We start from the raw sequence: 16,269 nt of genomic DNA on the forward strand, positions 1-16,269 counted from the left end.
GTTCACATTTGTAGGTAGATCATCAGTTTAAGAGCTAAAATTAGCATGTTTAAAGTGATTTTCATGATTCCAGGGGCACGGGAAGTGAATTAAATACCATTTGGAGGCATTTAATGTTCAAGCAAAAACAGGTGATTTTTGACAAAAGGGATAACACCCCCCCATTGCGTCATGCTTCAGAAAGGTGAAAAATGGTCCGTTTTCAAATGTTTTATTTTTGAACGTCAGTTCACATTTGTAGGTAGATCATCAGTTTAAGAGCTAAAATTAGCATGTTTAAAGTGATTTTCATGCTTCCAGGGGCACGGGAAGTGAATTAAATACCATTTGGAGGCATTTAATGTTCAAGCAAAAACAGGTGATTTTTGACAAAAGAGATAACACCCCCCATTACGTCATGCTTCAGAAAGGTGAAAAATGGTCAGTTTTCAAATGTTTTATTTTTGAACGTCAGTTCACATTTGTAGGTAGATCATCAGTTTAAGAGCTAAAATTAGCATGTTTAAAGTGATTTTCATGCTTCCAGGGGCCCTAAACACAAGATTTGTGGAACAGTTAAAAGTGCATACAAATTGCCAATTTGCTCACTCTGAGGTCTCAAAAAGGGTTTCTTCACCCCGGGAAGTGAATTAAATACCATTTGGAGGCATTTAATGTTCAAGCAAAAACAGGTGATTTTTGACAAAAGAGATAACACCCCCCATTACGTCATGCTTCAGAAAGGTGAAAAATGGTCCGTTTTCAAATGTTTTATTTTTGAACGTCAGTTCACATTTGTAGGTAGATCATCAGTTTAAGAGCTAAAATTAGCATGTTTAAAGTGATTATCATGCTTCCAGGGGCCTGGGAAGTGAATTAAATACCATTTGGAGTCATTTATTGTTCAAGCAAAAACAGGTGATTTTTGACAAAAGAGATAACACCCCCCCATTACGTCATGCTTCAGAAAGGTGAAAAATGGTCCGTTTTCAAATGTATTATTTTTAAACGTCAGTTCACATTTGTAGGTAGATCATCAGTTTAAGAGCTAAAATTAGCATGTTTAAAGTGATTTTCATGCTTCCAGGGGCCCGGGAAGTGAATTAAATACCATTTGGAGGCATTTAATGTTCAAGCAAAAAAAGGTGATTTTTGACAAAAGAGATAACACCCCCCCATTACGTCATGCTTCAGAAAGGTGAAAAATGGTCCGTTTTCAAATGTTTTATTTTTGAACGTCAGTTCACATTTGTAGGTAGATCATCAGTTTAAGAGCTAAAATTAGCATGTTTAAAGTGATTATCATGCTTCCAGGGGCCTGGGAAGTGAATTAAATACCATTTGGAGGCATTTAATGTTCAAGCAAAAACAGGTGATTTTTGACAAAAGAGATAACACCCCCCCATTACGTCATGCTTCAGAAAGGTGAAAAATGGTCCGTTTTCAAATGTTTTATTTTTGAACGTCAGTTCACATTTGTAGGTAGATCATCAGTTTAAGAGCTAAAATTAGCATGTTTAAAGTGATTTTCATGCTTCCAGGGCCCCTAAACACAAGATTTGTGGAACAGTTAAAAGTGCATGAAAATGGCCAATTTACTCACTCTGAGGTCTCAAAAAGGGTTCCTTCACCCCGGGAAGTGAATTAAATACAATTTGGAGGCATTTAATGTTCAAGCAAAAACAGGTGATTTTTGACAAAAGAGATAACACCCCCCTATTACGTCATGCTTCAGAAAGGTGAAAAATGGTCCGTTTTCAAATGTTTTATTTTTGAACGTCAGTTCACATTTGTAGGTACATCATCAGTTTAAGAGCTAAAATTAGCATGTTTAAAGTGATTATCATGCTTCCAGGGGCCTGGGAAGTGAATTAAATACCATTTGGAGGCATTTAATGTTCAAGCAAAAACAGGAGATTTTTGACAAAAGAGATAACACCCCCCCATTACGTCATGCTTCAGAAAGGTGAAAAATGGTCCGTTTTCAAATGTTTTATTTTTGAACGTCAGTTCACATTTGTAGGTAGATCATCAGTTTAAGAGCTAAAATTAGCATGTTTAACGTGATTATCATGCTTCCAGGGGCCTCGGAAGTGAATTAAATACCATTTGGAGGCATTTAATGTTCAAACAAAAACAGGTGATTTTTGAAAAAAGAGATAACACCCCCCATTACGTCATGCTTCAGAAAGGTGAAAAATGGTCCGTTTTAAAATGTTTTATTTTTGAACGTCAGTTCACATTTGTAGGTAGATCATCAGTTTAAGAGCTAAAATTAGCATGTTTAAAGTGATTATCATGCTTCCAGGGGCCTGGGAAGTGAATTAAATACCATTTGGAGGCATTTAATGTTCAAGCAAAAACAGGTGATTTTTGACAAAAGAGATAACACCCCCCCCTTATGTCATGCTTCAGAAAGGTGAAAAATGGTCCGTTTTCAAATGTTTTATTTTTGAACGTCAGTTCACATTTGTAGGTAGATCATCAGTTTAAGAGCTAAAATTAGCATGTTTAAAGTGATTTTCATGCTTCCAGGGCCCCTAAACACAAGATTTGTGGAACAGTTAAAAGTGCATGAAAATGGCCAATTTACTCACTCTGAGGTCTCAAAAAGGGTTCCTTCACCCCGGGAAGTGAATTAAATACAATTTGGAGGCATTTAATGTTCAAGCAAAAACAGGTGATTTTTGACAAAAGAGATAACACCCCCCTATTACGTCATGCTTCAGAAAGGTGAAAAATGGTCCGTTTTCAAATGTATTATTTTTGAACGTCAGTTCACATTTGTAGGTAGATCATCAGTTTAAGAGCTAAAATTAGCATGTTTAAAATGATTTTCATGCTTCCAGGGGCCCGGGAAGTGAATTAAATACCATTTGGAGGCATTTAATGTTCAAGCAAAAAAAGGTGATTTTTGACAAAAGAGATAACACCCCCCCATTACGTCATGCTTCAGAAAGGTGAAAAATGGTCCGTTTTCAAATGTTTTATTTTTGAACGTCAGTTCACATTTGTAGGTAGATCATCAGTTTAAGAGCTAAAATTAGCATGTTTAAAGTGATTTTCATGCTTCCAGGGGCACGGGAAGTGAATTAAATACCATTTGGAGGCATTTAATGTTCAAGCAAAACAGGTGATTTTTGACAAAAGAGATAACACCCCCATTACGTCATGCTTCAGAAAGGTGAAAAATGGTCAGTTTTCAAATGTTTTATTTTTGAACGTCAGTTCACATTTGTAGGTAGATCATCAGTTTAAGAGCTAAAATTAGCATGTTTAAAGTGATTTTCATGCTTCCAGGGGCCCTAAACACAAGATTTGTGGAACAGTTAAAAGTGCATAAAAATGGCCAATTTGCTCACTCTGAGGTCTCAAAAAGGGTTTCTTCACCCCGGGAAGTGAATTAAATACCATTTGGAGGCATTTAATGTTCAAGCAAAAACAGGTGATTTTTGACAAAAGAGATAACACCCCCCCATTACGTCATGCTTCAGAAAGGTGAAAAATGGTCCGTTTTCAAATGTTTTATTTTTGAACGTCAGTTCACATTTGTAGGTAGATCATCAGTTTAAGAGCTAAAATGAGCATGTTTAAAGTGATTATCATGCTTCCAGGGGCCTGGGAAGTGAATTAAATACCATTTGGAGTCATTTATTGTTCAAGCAAAAACAGGTGATTTTTGACAAAAGAGATAACACCCCCCCCTTATGTCATGCTTCAGAAAGGTGAAAAATGGTCCGTTTTCAAATGTTTTATTTTTGAACGTCAGTTCACATTTGTAGGTAGATCATCAGTTTAAGAGCTAAAATTAGCATGTTTAAAGTGATTTTCATGCTTCCAGGGCCCCTAAACACAAGATTTGTGGAACAGTTAAAAGTGCATGAAAATGGCCAATTTACTCACTCTGAGGTCTCAAAAAGGGTTCCTTCACCCCGGGAAGTGAATTAAATACAATTTGGAGGCATTTAATGTTCAAGCAAAAACAGGTGATTTTTGACAAAAGAGATAACACCCCCCTATTACGTCATGCTTCAGAAAGGTGAAAAATGGTCCGTTTTCAAATGTATTATTTTTGAACGTCAGTTCACATTTGTAGGTAGATCATCAGTTTAAGAGCTAAAATTAGCATGTTTAAAATGATTTTCATGCTTCCAGGGGCCCGGGAAGTGAATTAAATACCATTTGGAGGCATTTAATGTTCAAGCAAAAAAAGGTGATTTTTGACAAAAGAGATAACACCCCCCCATTACGTCATGCTTCAGAAAGGTGAAAAATGGTCCGTTTTCAAATGTTTTATTTTTGAACGTCAGTTCACATTTGTAGGTAGATCATCAGTTTAAGAGCTAAAATTAGCATGTTTAAAGTGATTTTCATGCTTCCAGGGGCACGGGAAGTGAATTAAATACCATTTGGAGGCATTTAATGTTCAAGCAAAACAGGTGATTTTTGACAAAAGAGATAACACCCCCATTACGTCATGCTTCAGAAAGGTGAAAAATGGTCAGTTTTCAAATGTTTTATTTTTGAACGTCAGTTCACATTTGTAGGTAGATCATCAGTTTAAGAGCTAAAATTAGCATGTTTAAAGTGATTTTCATGCTTCCAGGGGCCCTAAACACAAGATTTGTGGAACAGTTAAAAGTGCATAAAAATGGCCAATTTGCTCACTCTGAGGTCTCAAAAAGGGTTTCTTCACCCCGGGAAGTGAATTAAATACCATTTGGAGGCATTTAATGTTCAAGCAAAAACAGGTGATTTTTGACAAAAGAGATAACACCCCCCCATTACGTCATGCTTCAGAAAGGTGAAAAATGGTCCGTTTTCAAATGTTTTATTTTTGAACGTCAGTTCACATTTGTAGGTAGATCATCAGTTTAAGAGCTAAAATGAGCATGTTTAAAGTGATTATCATGCTTCCAGGGGCCTGGGAAGTGAATTAAATACCATTTGGAGTCATTTATTGTTCAAGCAAAAACAGGTGATTTTTGACAAAAGAGATAACACCCCCCCAATACGTCATGCTTCAGAAAGGTGAAAAATGGTCCATTTTCAAATGTTTTATTTTTGAACGTCAGTTCACATTTGTAGATAGATCATCAGTAAAAGAGCTAAAATTAGCATGTTTAAAGTGATTTTCATGCTTCCAGGGCCCCTAAACACAAGATTTGTGGAACAATTAAAAGTGCATGAAAATGGCCAATTTAATCACTCTGAGGTCTCAAAAAGGGTTTCTTCACCCCGGGAAGTGAATTAAATACAATTTGGAGGCATTTAATGTTCAAGCAAAAACAGGTGATTTTTGACAAAAGAGATAACACCCCCCATTACGTCATGCTTCAGAAAGGTGAAAAATGGTCCGTTTTCAAATGTATTATTTTTGAACGTCAGTTCACATTTGTAGGTAGATCATCAGTTTAAGAGCTAAAATTAGCATGTTTAAAGTGATTTTCATGCTTCCAGGGGCCCAGGAAGTCAATTAAATACCATTTGGAGGCATTTAATGTTCAAGCAAAAACAGGTGATTTTTGACAAAAGAGATAACACCCCCCCATTACGTCATGCTTCAGAAAGGTGAAAAATAGTCCGTTTTCAAATGTTTTATTTTTGAACGTCAGTTCACATTTGTAGGTAGATCATCAGTTTAAGAGCTAAAATTAGCATGTTTAAAGTGATTATCATGCTTCCAGGGGCCTGGGAAGTGAATTAAATACCATTTGGAGGCATTTAATGTTCAAGCAAAAACAGGTGATTTTTGACAAAAGAGATAACACCCCCCCATTACGTCATGCTTCAGAAAGGTGAAAAATGGTCCGTTTTCAAATGTTTTATTTTTGAACGTCAGTTCACATTTGTAGGTAGATCATCAGTTTAAGAGCTAAAATTAGCATGTTTAAAGTGATTATCATGCTTCCAGGGGCCTGGGAAGTGAATTAAATACCATTTGGAGGCATTTAATGTTCAAGCAAAAACAGGTTATTTTTGACAAAAGAGATAACACCCCCCCATTACGTCATGCTTCAGAAAGGTGAAAAATGGTCCGTTTTCAAATGTTTTATTTTTGAACGTAAGTTCACATTTTTAGGTAGATCATCAGTTTAAGAGCTAAAATTAGCATGTTTAAAGTGATTATCATGCTTCCAGGGGCCTGGGAAGTGAATTAAATAGCATTTGGAGGCATTTAATGTTCAAGCAAAAACAGGTGATTTTTGACAAAAGAGATAACACCCCCCCATTACGTCATGCTTCAGAAAGGTGAAAAATGGTCCGTTTTCAAATGTTTTATTTTTGAACGTCAGTTCACATTTTTAGGTAGATCATCAGTTTAAGAGCTAAAATTAGCATGTTTAAAGTGATTTTCATGCTTCCAGGGCCCCTAATCACAAGATTTGTGGAACAGTTAAAAGTGCATGAAAATGGCCAATGTACTCACTCTGAGGTCTCAAAAAGGGTTTCTTCACCCCGGGAAGTGAATTAAATACAATTTGTAGGCATTTAATGTTCAAGCAAAAACAGGTGATTTTTGACAAAAGAGATAATACCCCCCATTACGTCATGCTTCAGAAAGGTGAAAAATGGTCCGTTTTCAAATGTATTATTTTTGAACGTCAGTTCACATTTGTAGGTAGATCATCAGTTTAAGAGCTAAAATTAGCATGTTTAAAGTGATTATCATGCTTCCAGGGGCCTGGGAAGTGAATTAAATACCATTTGGAGGCATTTAATGTTCAAGCAAAAACAGGTGATTTTTGACAAAAGAGATAACACCCCCCCATTACGTCATGCTTCAGAAAGGTGAAAAATGGTCCGTTTTCAAATGTTTTATTTTTGAACGTCAGTTCGCATTTGTAGGTAGATCATCAGTTTAAGAGCTAAAATTAGCATGTTTAAAGTGATTATCATGCTTCCAGGGGCCTGGGAAGTGAATTAAATACAATTTGTAGGCATTTAATGTTCAAGCAAAAACAGGTGATTTTTGACAAAAGAGATAATACCCCCCATTACGTCATGCTTCAGAAAGGTGAAAAATAGTCCGTTTTCAAATGTTTTATTTTTGAACGTCAGTTCACATTTGTAGGTAGATCATCAGTTTAAGAGCTAAAATTAGCATGTTTAAAGTGATTATCATGCTTCCAGGGGCCTGGGAAGTGAATTAAATACCATTTGGAGGCATTTAATGTTCAAGCAAAAACAGGTGATTTTTGACAAAAGAGATAACACCCCCCCATTACGTCATGCTTCAGAAAGGTGAAAAATGGTCCGTTTTCAAATGTTTTATTTTTGAACGTCAGTTCACATTTGTAGGTAGATCATCAGTTTAAGAGCTAAAATTAGCATGTTTAAAGTGATTATCATGCTTCCAGGGGCCTGGGAAGTGAATTAAATACCATTTGGAGGCATTTAATGTTCAAGCAAAAACAGGTTATTTTTGACAAAAGAGATAACACCCCCCCATTACGTCATGCTTCAGAAAGGTGAAAAATGGTCCGTTTTCAAATGTTTTATTTTTGAACGTAAGTTCACATTTTTAGGTAGATCATCAGTTTAAGAGCTAAAATTAGCATGTTTAAAGTGATTATCATGCTTCCAGGGGCCTGGGAAGTGAATTAAATAGCATTTGGAGGCATTTAATGTTCAAGCAAAAACAGGTGATTTTTGACAAAAGAGATAACACCCCCCCATTACGTCATGCTTCAGAAAGGTGAAAAATGGTCCGTTTTCAAATGTTTTATTTTTGAACGTCAGTTCACATTTTTAGGTAGATCATCAGTTTAAGAGCTAAAATTAGCATGTTTAAAGTGATTTTCATGCTTCCAGGGCCCCTAATCACAAGATTTGTGGAACAGTTAAAAGTGCATGAAAATGGCCAATGTACTCACTCTGAGGTCTCAAAAAGGGTTTCTTCACCCCGGGAAGTGAATTAAATACAATTTGTAGGCATTTAATGTTCAAGCAAAAACAGGTGATTTTTGACAAAAGAGATAATACCCCCCATTACGTCATGCTTCAGAAAGGTGAAAAATGGTCCGTTTTCAAATGTATTATTTTTGAACGTCAGTTCACATTTGTAGGTAGATCATCAGTTTAAGAGCTAAAATTAGCATGTTTAAAGTGATTATCATGCTTCCAGGGGCCTGGGAAGTGAATTAAATACCATTTGGAGGCATTTAATGTTCAAGCAAAAACAGGTGATTTTTGACAAAAGAGATAACACCCCCCCATTACGTCATGCTTCAGAAAGGTGAAAAATGGTCCGTTTTCAAATGTTTTATTTTTGAACGTCAGTTCACATTTGTAGGTAGATCATCAGTTTAAGAGCTAAAATTAGCATGTTTAAAGTGATTATCATGCTTCCAGGGGCCTGGGAAGTGAATTAAATACCATTTGGAGGCATTTAATGTTCAAGCAAAAACAGGTTATTTTTGACAAAAGAGATAACACCCCCCCATTACGTCATGCTTCAGAAAGGTGAAAAATGGTCAGTTTTCAAATGTTTTATTTTTGAACGTCAGTTCACATTTTTAGGTAGATCATCAGTTTAAGAGCTAAAATTAGCATGTTTAAAGTGATTTTCATGCTTCCAGGGCCCCTAAACACAAGATTTGTGGAACAGTTAAAAGTGCATGAAAATGGCCAATGTACTCACTCTGAGGTCTCAAAAAGGGTTTCTTCACCCCGGGAAGTGAATTAAATACCATTTGGAGGCATTTAATGTTCAAGCAAAAACAGGTGATTTTTGACAAAAGAGATAACACCCCCCCCCATTACGTCATGCTTCAGAAAGGTGAAAAATGGTCCGTTTTCAAATGTTTTATTTTTGAACGTCAGTTCACATTTGTAGGTAGATCATCAGTTTAAGAGCTAAAATTAGCATGTTTAAAGTGATTATCATGCTTCCAGGGGCCTGGGAAGTGAATTAAATACCATTTGGAGGCATTTAATGTTCAAGCAAAAACAGGTGATTTTTGACAAAAGAGATAACACCCCCCCATTACGTCATGCTTCAGAAAGGTGAAAAATGGTCAGTTTTCAAATGTTTTATTTTTGAACGTCAGTTCACATTTGTAGGTAGATCATCAGTTTAAGAGCTAAAATTAGCATGTTTAAAGTGATTATCATGCTTCCAGGGGCCTGGGAAGTGAATTAAATACCATTTGGAGGCATTTAATGTTCAAGCAAAAACAGGTGATTTTTGACAAAAGAGATAACACCCCCCCATTACGTCATGCTTCAGAAAGGTGAAAAATGGTCCGTTTTCAAATGTTTTATTTTTGAACGTCAGTTCACATTTGTAGGTAGATCATCAATTTAAGAGCTAAAATTAGCATGTTTAAAGTGATTTTCATGCTTCCAGGGCCCCTAAACACAAGATTTGTGGAACAGTTAAAAGTGCATGAAAATGGCCAATTTACTCACTCTGAGGTCTCAAAAAGGGTTTCTTCACCCCGGGAAGTGAATTAAATACAATTTGGAGGCATTTAATGTTCAAGCAAAAACAGGTGATTTTTGACAAAAGAGATAACACCCCCCCATTACGTCATACTTCAGAAAGGTGAAAAATGGTCCGTTTTCAAATGTATTATTTTTTAACGTCAGTTCACATTTGTAGGTAGATCATCAGTTTAAGAGCTAAAATTAGCATGTTTAAAGTGATTTTCATGCTTCCAGGGGCCCAGGAAGTCAATTAAATACCATTTGGAGGCATTTAATGTTCAAGCAAAAACAGGTGATTTTTGACAAAAGAGATAGCACCCCCCATTACGTCATGCTTCAGAAAGGTGAAAAATGGTCCGTTTTCAAATGTTTTATTTTTGAACGTCAGTTCACATTTGTAGGTAGATCATCAGTTTAAGAGCTAAAATTAGCATGTTTAAAGTGATTATCATGCTTCCAGGGGCCTGGGAAGTGAATTAAATACCATTTGGAGGCATTTAATGTTCAAGCAAAAACAGGTGATTTTTGACAAAAGAGATAACTCCCCCCCATTACGTCATGCTTCAGAAAGGTGAAAAATGGTCCGTTTTCAAATGTTTTATTTTTGAACGTCAGTTCACATTTGTAGGTAGATCATCAGTTTAAGAGCTAAAATTAGCATGTTTAAAGTGATTTTCATGCTTCCAGGGCCCCTAAACACAAGATTTGTGGAACAGTTAAAAGTGCATGAAAATGGCCAATTTACTCACTCTGAGGCCCTCAAAAAGGGTTTCTTCACCCCGGTAAGTGAATTAAATACAATTTGGAGGCATTTAATGTTCAAGCAAAAACAGGTGATTTTTGACAAAAGAGATAACACCCCCCTATTACGTCATGCTTCAGAAAGGTGAAAAATGGTCCGTTTTCAAATGTATTATTTTTGAACGTCAGTTCACATTTGTAGGTAGATCATCAGTTTAAGAGCCAAAATTAGCATGTTTAAAGTGATTTTCATGCTTCCAGGGGCCCAGGAAGTCAATTAAATACCATTTGGAGGCATTTAATGTTCAAGCAAAAACAGGTGATTTTTGACAAAAGAGATAACACCCCCCATTACGTCATGCTTCAGAAAGGTGAAAAATGGTCCGTTTTCAAATGTTTTATTTTTGAACGTCAGTTCACATTTGTAGGTAGATCATCAGTTTAAGAGCTAAAATTAGCATGTTTAAAGTGATTATCATGCTTCCAGGTGCCTGGGAAGTGAATTAAATACCATTTGGAGGCATTTAATGTTCAAGCAAAAACAGGTGATTTTTGACAAAAGAGATAACACCCCCCCATTACGTCATGCTTCAGAAAGGTGAAAAATGGTCCGTTTTCAAATGTTTTATTTTTGAACGTCAGTTCACATTTGTAGGTAGATCATCAGTTTAAGAGCTGAAATTAGCATGTTTAAAGTGATTATCATGCTTCCAGGTGCCTGGGAAGTGAATTAAATACCATTTGGAGGCATTTCATGTTCAAGCAAAAACAGGTGATTTTTGACAAAAGAGATAACACCCCCCCATTACGTCATGCTTCAGAAAGGTGAAAAATGGTCAGTTTTCAAATGTTTTATTTTTTTCAACGTCAGTTCACATTTGTAGGTAGATCAACAGTTTAAGAGCTAACATTAGCATGTTTAAAGTGATTATCATGCTTCCAGGGGCCTGGGAAGTATATTAAATACCATTTGGAGGCATTTAATGTTCAAGCAAAAACAGGTGATTTTTGACAAAAGAGATAACACCCCCCCATTACGTCATGCTTCAGAAAGGTGAAAAATGGTCCGTTTTCAAATGTTTTATTTTTGAACGTCAGTTCACATTTGTAGGTAGATCATCAGTTTAAGAGCTAAAATTAGCATGTTTAAAGTGATTTTCATGCTTCCAGGGCCCCTAAACACAAGATTTGTGGAACAGTTAAAAGTGCATGAAAATGGCCAATTTACTCACTCTGAGGTCTCAAAAAGGGTATCTTCACCCCGTCAAGTAAATTAAATACAATTTGGAGGCATTTAATGTTCAAGCAAAAACAGGTGATTTTTGACAAAAGAGATAACACCCCCCCCATTACGTCATGCTTCAGAAAGGTGAAAAATGGTCCGTTTTCAAATGTATTATTTTTGAACGTCAGTTCACATTTGTAGGTAGATCATAAGTTTAAGAGCTAAAATTAGCATGTTTAAAGTGATTTTCATGCTTCCAGGGGCCCGGGAAGTGAATTAAATACCATTTGGAGGCATTTAATGTTCAAGCAAAAAAAGGTGATTTTTGACAAAAGAGATAACACCCCCCCATTACGTCATGCTTCAGAAAGGTAAATAATGGTCCGTTTTCAAATGTTTTATTTTTGAACGTCAGTTCACATTTGTAGGTAGATCATCAGTTTAAGAGCTAAAATTAGCATGTTTAAAGTGATTTTCATGCTTCCAGGGGCACGGGAAGTGAATTAAATACCATTTGGAGGCATTTAATGTTCAAGCAAAAACAGGTGATTTTTGACAAAAGAGATAACACCCCCATTACGTCATGCTTCAGAAAGGTGAAAAATGGTCAGTTTTCAAATGTTTTATTTTTGAACGTCAGTTCACATTTGTAGGTAGATCCTCAGTTTAAGAGCTAAAATTAGCATGTTTAAAGTGATTTTCATGCTTCCAGGGGCCCTAAACACAAGATTTGTGGAACAGTTAAAAGTGCATGAAAATGGCCAATTTACTCACTCTGAGGTCTCAAAAAGGGTTTCTTCACCCCGGGAAGTGAATTAAATACCATTTGGAGGCATTTAATGTTCAAGCAAAAACAGGTGATTTTTGACAAAAGAGATAACACCCCCCATTACGTCATGCTTCAGAAAGGTGAAAAATGGTCCGTTTTCAAATGTTTTATTTTTGAACGTCAGTTCACATTTGTAGGTAGATCATCAGTTTAAGAGCTAAAATTAGCATGTTTAAAGTGATTATCATGCTTCCAGGGGCCTGGGAAGTGAATTAAATACCATTTGGAGGCATTTAATGTTCAAGCAAAAACAGGTGATTTTTGACAAAAGAGATAACACCCCCCATTACGTCATGCTTCAGAAAGGTGAAAAATGGTCCGTTTTCAAATGTTTTATTTTTGAACGTCAGTTCACATTTGTAGGTAGATCATCAGTTTAAGAGCTAAAATTAGCATGTTTAAAGTGATTTTCATGCTTCCAGGGCCCCTAAACACAAGATTTGTGGAACAGTTAAAAGTGCATGAAAATGGCCAATTTACTCACTCTGAGGTCTCAAAAAGGGTTTCTTCACCCCGGGAAGTGAATTAAATACAATTTGGAGGCATTTAATGTTCAAGCAAAACAGGTGATTTTTGACAAAAGAGATAACACCCCCCCATTACGTCATGCTTCAGAAAGGTGAAAAATGGTCCGTTTTCAGATGTATTATTTTTGAACGTCAGTTCACATTTGTAGGTAGATCATCAGTTTAAGAGCTAAAATTAGCATGTTTAAAGTGATTTTTATGCTTCCAGGGGCCCAGGAAGTCAATTAAATACCATTTGGAGGCATTTAATGTTCAAGCAAAAACAGGTGATTTTTGACAAAAGAGATAACACCCCCCCATTACGTCATGCTTCAGAAAGGTGAAAAATGGTCCGTTTTCAAATGTTTTATTTTTGAACGTCAGTTCACATTTGTAGGTAGATCATCAGTTTAAGAGCTAAAATTAGCATGTTTAAAGTGATTATCATGCTTCCAGGGGCCTGGGAAGTGAATTAAATACCATTTGGAGGCATTTAATGTTCAAGCAAAAACAGGTGATTTTTGACAAAAGAGATAACACCCCCCTATTACGTCATGCTTCAGAAAGGTGAAAAATGGTCCGTTTTCAAATGTTTTATTTTTGAACGTCAGTTCACATTTGTAGGTAGATCATCAGTTTAAGAGCTAAAATTAGCATGTTTAAAGTGATTTTCATGCTTCCAGGGCCCCTAAACACAAGATTTGTGGAACAGTTAAAAGTGCATGAAAATGGCCAATTTACTCACTCTGAGGTCTCAAAAAGGGTTTCTTCACCCCGGGAAGTGCATTAAATACAATTTGTAGGCATTTAATGTTCAAGCAAAAACAAGTGATTTTTGACAAAAGAGATAACACCCCCCATTACGTCATGCTTCAGAAAGGTGAAAAATGGTCCGTTTTCAAATGTATTATTTTTGAACGTCAGTTCACATTTGTAGGTAGATCATCAGTTTAAGAGCTAAAATTAGCATGTTTAAAGTGATTATCATGCTTCCAGGGGCCTGGGAAGTGAATTAAATACCATTTGGAGGCATTTAATGTTCAAGCAAAAACAGGTGATTTTTGACAAAAGAGATAACACCCCCCCATTACGTCATGCTTCAGAAAGGTGAAAAATGGTCCGTTTTCAAATGTTTTATTTTTGAACGTCAGCTCACATTTGTAGGTAGATCATCAGTTTAAGAGCTAAAATTAGCATGTTTAAAGTGATTATCATGCTTCCAGGGGCCTGGGAAGTGAATTAAATACCATTTGGAGGCATTTAATGTTCAAGCAAAAACAGGTTATTTTTGACAAAAGAGATAACACCCCCCCATTACGTCATGCTTCAGAAAGGTGAAAAATGGTCCGTTTTCAAATGTTTTATTTTTGAACGTCAGTTCACATTTTTAGGTAGATCATCAGTTTAAGAGCTAAAATTAGCATGTTTAAAGTGATTTTCATGCTTCCAGGGCCCCTAAACACAAGATTTGTGGAACAGTTAAAAGTGCATGAAAATGGCCAATTTACTCACTCTGAGGTCTCAAAAAGGGTTTCTTCACCCCGGTAAGTGAATTAAATACAATTTGGAGGCATTTAATGTTCAAGCAAAAACAGGTGATTTTTGACAAAAGAGATAACACCCCCCCATTACGTCATGCTTCAGAAAGGTAAATAATGGTCCGTTTTCAAATGTTTTATTTTTGAACGTCAGTTCACATTTGTAGGTAGATCATCAGTTTAAGAGCTAAAATTAGCATGTTTAAAGTGATTTTCATGCTTCCAGGGGCACGGGAAGTGAATTAAATACCATTTGGAGGCATTTAATGTTCAAGCAAAAACAGGTGATTTTTGACAAAAGAGATAACACCCCCATTACGTCATGCTTCAGAAAGGTGAAAAATGGTCAGTTTTCAAATGTTTTATTTTTGAACGTCAGTTCACATTTGTAGGTAGATCCTCAGTTTAAGAGCTAAAATTAGCATGTTTAAAGTGATTTTCATGCTTCCAGGGGCCCTAAACACAAGATTTGTGGAACAGTTAAAAGTGCATGAAAATGGCCAATTTACTCACTCTGAGGTCTCAAAAAGGGTTTCTTCACCCCGGGAAGTGAATTAAATACCATTTGGAGGCATTTAATGTTCAAGCAAAAACAGGTGATTTTTGTCAAAAGAGATAACACCCCCCATTACGTCATGCTTCAGAAAGGTGAAAAATGGTCCGTTTTCAAATGTTTTATTTTTGAACGTCAGTTCACATTTGTAGGTAGATCATCAGTTTAAGAGCTAAAATTAGCATGTTTAAAGTGATTATCATGCTTCCAGGGGCCTGGGAAGTGAATTAAATACCATTTGGAGGCATTTAATGTTCAAGCAAAAACAGGTGATTTTTGACAAAAGAGATAACACCCCCCATTACGTCATGCTTCAGAAAGGTGAAAAATGGTCCGTTTTCAAATGTTTTATTTTTGAACGTCAGTTCACATTTGTAGGTAGATCATCAGTTTAAGAGCTAAAATTAGCATGTTTAAAGTGATTTTCATGCTTCCAGGGCCCCTAAACACAAGATTTGTGGAACAGTTAAAAGTGCATGAAAATGGCCAATTTACTCACTCTGAGGTCTCAAAAAGGGTTTCTTCACCCCGGGAAGTGAATTAAATACAATTTGGAGGCATTTAATGTTCAAGCAAAACAGGTGATTTTTGACAAAAGAGATAACACCCCCCCATTACGTCATGCTTCAGAAAGGTGAAAAATGGTCCGTTTTCAGATGTATTATTTTTGAACGTCAGTTCACATTTGTAGGTAGATCATCAGTTTAAGAGCTAAAATTAGCATGTTTAAAGTGATTTTTATGCTTCCAGGGGCCCAGGAAGTCAATTAAATACCATTTGGAGGCATTTAATGTTCAAGCAAAAACAGGTGATTTTTGACAAAAGAGATAACACCCCCCCATTACGTCATGCTTCAGAAAGGTGAAAAATGGTCCGTTTTCAAATGTTTTATTTTTGAACGTCAGTTCACATTTGTAGGTAGATCATCAGTTTAAGAGCTAAAATTTGCATGTTTAAAGTGATTATCATGCTTCCAGGGGCCTGGGAAGTGAATTAAATACCATTTGGAGGCATTTAATGTTCAAGCAAAAACAGGTGATTTTTGACAAAAGAGATAACACCCCCCTATTACGTCATGCTTCAGAAAGGTGAAAAATGGTCCGTTTTCAAATGTTTTATTTTTGAACGTCAGTTCACATTTGTAGGTAGATCATCAGTTTAAGAGCTAAAATTAGCATGTTTAAAGTGATTTTCATGCTTCCAGGGCCCCTAAACACAAGATTTGTGGAACAGTTAAAAGTGCATGAAAATGGCCAATTTACTCACTCTGAGGTCTCAAAAAGGGTTTCTTCACCCCGGGAAGTGCATTAAATACAATTTGTAGGCATTTAATGTTCAAGCAAAAACAAGTGATTTTTGACAAAAGAGATAACACCCCCCATTACGTCATGCTTCAGAAAGGTGAAAAATGGTCCGTTTTCAAATGTATTATTTTTGAACGTCAGTTCACATTTGTAGGTAGATCA

Source organism: Lissotriton helveticus, chromosome 4_1 (assembly GCF_964261635.1).
Source record: "Lissotriton helveticus chromosome 4_1, aLisHel1.1, whole genome shotgun sequence".
Lineage (NCBI taxonomy): Eukaryota > Metazoa > Chordata > Amphibia > Caudata > Salamandridae > Lissotriton > Lissotriton helveticus.